The sequence below is a fragment of the Gossypium arboreum genome, chromosome 8 (genome assembly GCF_025698485.1).
Source record: "Gossypium arboreum isolate Shixiya-1 chromosome 8, ASM2569848v2, whole genome shotgun sequence".
Lineage (NCBI taxonomy): Eukaryota > Viridiplantae > Streptophyta > Magnoliopsida > Malvales > Malvaceae > Gossypium > Gossypium arboreum.
Window position 1 is genome coordinate 110,088,053 of NC_069077.1, and position 6,138 is coordinate 110,094,190.

Below are 6,138 nucleotides of genomic sequence, written 5' to 3' on the forward strand. Positions count from 1 at the left end.
TGTTTTGATGTTGTTGTGATGAAGCATGAAGAGATTAATAAAAGAATGAAGTAAAGTAAATGGTGTGGTATGGCTGCTCAAATATGTGTTGGCGTGTGCAATTGTGACTATCTTATTATGTTGCCTTAATTTGCTTTTACATGCTGTCCAATGTTGTAAATTTTATGACAAATTCGGTTAAGTTTAATGCATGTCTCATTTGAAAATTCAATGCTGCCCAAAGCTGGACATTTCCATGTTGTTCGGGTGAGTCTTTCAAAGGTAACTTTGTTAAATTCTCACGTTTAATTTATGGGTACATATACAAGTAATGTTCGGCTATATGGAATGTTAAATGAAGTGGAAATGATAGATTGATGTTGCACATTCGGCTATAGTTAGGCAAATCGATGATTTTTATCTTGACTTAGATAATTGGCTATAAGTCGAATAGCTTAAGAACATAAGGTAGAAAGATATAAATTTGCCATGTGTCTCCTATGCTATGAAATCATTAGTATTTTGATATAAATACTTGGCAAGACGGTTAAACTAGTTAATTTATTGATTTAGCTCAAGAAGTTAGAGGAGGCGAATCAAGCAAAAGCAAAGGGAAGAACGTCGAGTAGCCGAGTTGGAACCGTTTTACCTAACACAAAGTAAGTCATTAAGCATATATTTGGTATTGACTTAAATGATCTTAATATCTATGCAATTGTGTTTAATGAGATGATATGTATGTGTATGGAATGATGACATTATTGAATGTAACAAGGTAGTGAAATGTGTAGAGTGTTTGGTCCGGCACTAAGTGTGCGGGCAATAAGTGGTAGCGGTGACAAGATTGGCACTAAGTGTGCAAGCTTGAAATATATGGCACTAAGTGTGCAAATTTAAATTACATGGCACTAAGTGTGCGAACTTAAATTATATGGCACTATGTGTGCGAGCTTAAATCACATGGCACTAAGTGTGCGTGATCGATTATTAAGCACTACGTGTGCCAATTTAATATATATGTTCGATCGGTTACTCACATGGAGGGTGTGACCTTATCGAGTTGATCGTGGACAGCGGAAAGAGTAAGTACCTTGAGCTCATGGCGAATAGGCTCTATGTTCACGCTTCGGGGTTGAGCTTGGTAAGTTTTGTACCTATGTGATGATTACAATTGTGGTCACGTAAATAAGGTATTGTGGAATAGATGAAAGTTCATTAATTGCATGATTGTAGCGAAAATGAGATGATGTATGGAAATGCCACAATTATCCTATTGAATAGTATATGAAATGTCATTGGGTAAACTGGTATGAGATTGAACCGAAGGGTCTAAGGGACCATGGTGTAGTTCGGTATGGATGGAGTATATAGCCCCGTTTCATTGTTTCATTTTGTGATAATTTTGGTTGTGAAATGCTTATGACTTACTGAGTTATAAACTCACTCGGTGTTTTCTTGTCACCCCTTTTAGGTCTCTTGGACTCGTCTCTTTTTGAGTGCTCGGAACCGTCATCGAAGTCATCACACCGTGAGCAATTTTGGTATTGTCTTCTTAGTCGATCTAGGAGAACATTTGGCATGTATAGGCTATTTTGTTTTGTTGAATTTTGGGCTGTAAACTTTAAGCCATGTGAAAATGGCCTATGTGGTCGGTTGAGTGGGGTTCTAAAACCTATAGTCACGAGTCTTAGAAACCTTAATTTTGATAAGGTGGCCATAATTTGTGTCATGTATGATGAATTATAGTTTGGTCATGGAAGAATTATGAAATAGTCAATGTTTGCTTTAGTAACAGATGCTGACAGCAGCAGTGATGTGAGATTGAAAAATCACTAAAAATAGTAGGAATGGTATTAAATAGTGAATAAATTATGAAATTTAACCTTGATGAACCTACTTTCATATGAAAGAAACGAAACGATCATATGAGTCGGATTTTAAGAGATATTCAAGATTTCGTGAGACAGGGCCAGAACGGTTTCTGGATCCTCTGTTTCGTCTTTGAAAATTTACCATAAATTATCCAGACACAATTAGAAGTCATACCTTATATGTATAGATTCCCCTTTGAGACTAGTTTCATTAGAAACAAACGGCATGAGCATTGAAGCTCTTTACGAGAAGATATCCAGGTCGTAATGCACAAAGGTCAGTGTAGTCGAACCCTGAAATAGGGCTGACTTTAACTAATAAACTGTACCAATTGGCCCGACCAAAAATTCTAGAAATAAATCCACGGATGGATATATGAGTCTAAATTCAGGGAAAATTTACGGAATCAGTTTTAAAGTTTTGAAACTCAAGATATGATTTTTAAGGCGACAGTGATGCAGTAACCAGCTTGTCTGGAAATTTTTTAAATGGACTGTAAAAATCATTAAGTTAAGTCTGTGTGCACCTCGTGTTCAACTCCGGTAACGGACTCGGGTACGGGGTGTTACATAATATGTTAGGGTTACCAAAAACATAAACACATAACTCAAAAGGTCTACGAACCTTTCTTGAAAATGCTCTTTGAAAAGTTTAAGAGAATTTTGTTGTTCATTCTTTGAGTAGGTGGATTACGTAGAGGCCAAGACATTATTGTTGCATCTTGAAATTGGCATCTCCGAAAAGGATCCTACCAACAACCTTACACGTCGTTTTTTTAGTTTCGAAAGGTATATTTTCAAGCGTTGTTCAACTTGATTCGTTCCCTGTACATGGATCCATGGCTGGTGATCGTCGAAGTACTTTTTTTGCTGTGCCATGGGATGTACAGGTGATCCAACATACTGTCCCAGTAGAATACCTCTGTTATGTGTCTATTGTCCCCATAGACTATGTTTGTTTTGTGTTTACTGTCCTAGAGGACTATCTTTGTTTTGTATTTACCATCCCAGCGGACTATCTCTATGGATGTTTTGGAGTCTTTCATCTATGGTCTTACACTAATTTTCCATCCTAGTGTACTACATATGATGCCATGGAGTCTTTCATTCTTGGTCTTACACATTATACTTGGCTGCCATAGCATCTTTCATTTATGGTCTTGCACTATATAACTTATACCTTGTACCATACTACCATGGCATCTTTCATCCATAGTCTTACGCTACGTACATCATACTAGACTGCCATGGCATCTTTCATCAATGGTCTTATGCCATATACCGTCGTCATGGTGTTGCCCTGAAGGACTAGCCGATACCACTATACCACTGTCGCAGTAAATACCTTGTCATGATTCTCATTTCTTGAATCATCCTCCCATTACCTTCTTTACACCACCTAACATTGATGTTCGAACACCGCAGTGTTCCCTTAGCAAGGCCTGGAGCTTTGCCCGTGGTAATAACTAACAGGGCCACTCCCCATATCCCTTCCTAACTTCATCTATCCCATAAAGGTTTTTCCCACAGTTATCATGCAAAGCATGCACATCATATTTCATGGCTACCTAGTGTACATCATATTATGACCACTTCATGCTTACTGGCATGCATCTATGAATATTCATGTTTATGCAAACATGGCATACTTAGACAACATAGATCATTGTTGGGACCACCGGTATACCCTGTGGTGCAACAAAAAAAAATATTTCGGTGATACACAGCCAAGGATCCATGTGTGAAGAATGAATCGGGTTGAAATAGAGTTGGAAATATGCCTTCTTTACTAAAAACGTTGAAAGAGTTGCTAATTCGATGTCGATTCCAAGCCACAATGAAAACATCTTGGCCTCTACGTAGTCCACTTGTCAAAAACAAACAGTCACTTTCTCTTGAACTTTTCAGAGAGAATTAAAAATGATTGCTAGACTTTTTAAATTATTAAGTTGGTAACCTTAACACACTAAGTGATTATCATCCTTTTATCCCACTTGATATCACATATTAAAAAGGAAAACCATGATTTTATCCTTATTAATAAAGAAGGCAAATGGAAAGTTAGAAAAAGGATTTATATTCTTTCCAAAAGAATATTAATTTCCATATCTTTTATATTTTGACCAAAACTAATTAATATAATTGTTTATATTAAAAAATTGGTAAAAATATATACAATTAATATTTTGTATGAATCATATTCATATATTAATTATATTCTTTCCAAAAGAAAATTAATTTTCATATCTTTTATATTTTGACTGAAATTAATTAATATAATTGTTTATATTAAAAGTTCAGTAAAATATATATAATTAATATTTTGTATGAATCAAATTCATGTATTAATTATATTCTTTCCAAAAGAATATTAATTTCCATGTCTTTTATATTTTGCGAAATTAATTAATATAACTATTTATATTAATAAATTTAGTAAATTATATACAATTAATATTTTGTATGGCTCAAATTCATATATTAATTATATTTATGTTCTCTATTTGTGTACAACAAGTTTGTACATATAATGTATTTAATATTTAACTATTAAATTAAATTATTTTAACAATTATTTTAATTTATGTGACAACTAAATAAAATACCAAATGTATTTGGATTATATTCGTTTCAACTATAGGGTGTGACCTTGTAGGCTCTTGTAACGTTGTTAGTAATACTATAACGTTTCCAACATTACAAACGATGAGTGGCATCTAGCAATGCATCATTGCCACCCAAGTTAAAACAAGTCATGATTCGACATAACCTTTCTGTGATAATATTTTCATGTATTATATCATTTTATCCTTAATATCTAGATTGAGCACAAGTCATGAAATAGTCACACTTGTATAGTCTAATCTCACATTTCTTGATTTTCTGAGCAGACTACAATAAATAAATAAGTGTGATATCTCATACCAACTTATTCAAGCATGGTCATGCATTTCTAGTCTCACTTCATCAAGAGGCCTAAGATATTGCTCCTGTTATGTAGTAGGAATAAATCCTTTCTTAATCAACCATATCTCACTACATGGATTGGGATATATCCAACATCAATCTTTATAGTACAACCTGTTACAGTAACATTTTGACTGTATCAAAATATATGACTTACGATGTTGGGACAATGATGATCTCAAGTCTGAGGATCATATATACAGTTATCACTATGAGTAATATTGCGACTATTACATAATAATCCAAGAAACATACTCATAGCAGGTCAGTCCAATATGTTATTCTCTAACACATACATACTCATGTATTGATTTTGACATCCCTATGTCAATGACAATTCTTTGTCATCAATCAGCTACACATTAGTCTCAATCCATTATTGTTGTCCAAGCTCACAATAATACTTGAATAAGGATCTTTTTAAGAATAATCATATTTTTTTTAGGACTTTATTAGAATTTAGTTTATTTATATACACAAAAAAGAAAAAAGAAACTGAAATAATAATGGAAATGCCTTTTATTAATAAACAAGGTAAAATAAGTATGTGATTACAATCATCTCATGATTGGTCTTTGGGCATACTCTAACAATCATAACATCCATGGTTAGAGTTTTAGAAATTCACTTGTAGCTTCATTGTCTCCATAGATTATCCTTTTCGAATGCCAGAGCATTCATTCTCTAACTTGTTAGTTTCCTTACTTTTCAATCTCGATCCTTATGAATTTTGCTCCATGCAAAACCTTTCATGCCCTATTCTTCTTCAAAGTATCTAAAGAAGAAGATGAAGAAAAGAGAAAATGAAATAAAATTGGGACGAAAATCATCTCTAGGAAGCCATCTCTCAGCTATTTATGGCCCTTCCTGCGCTATTACCAACCTTATGAGAACCATCCATTTCTAATCATGTTGTAGCCCACTAAGAAACCAGTTGGTTCCATTATAACCAAACCAGGTTTGGTTTTCAACTATGTCTAATTTAGTTTTAGCTTTCCCGTTTCTTTCAATAGAGGCCCTCAACTTACGGTCTCTTTCATTTTAGTCCTTCAATTATTTCAAGTTTCTAGGTTAATTAGAAACCGAGTGTTACAAAAAACTAGTCTAACTTTAAAACATTACGATTTTATTTTAGTGGAGTTGAGAGTTAAACCTATTTTTCTTCAAAGAATACAAGAGTTATAGATAAGTGATTTTAAATTGATAACTAAATGAAAAATTGTTGAAACTGATTAGACTTCAGAGTTGAGTATTGATGCTAATAGGAATCTATGCTTTTGAAATATTTTGTATGTATCAAGAAATTTACACTGATGGCCCG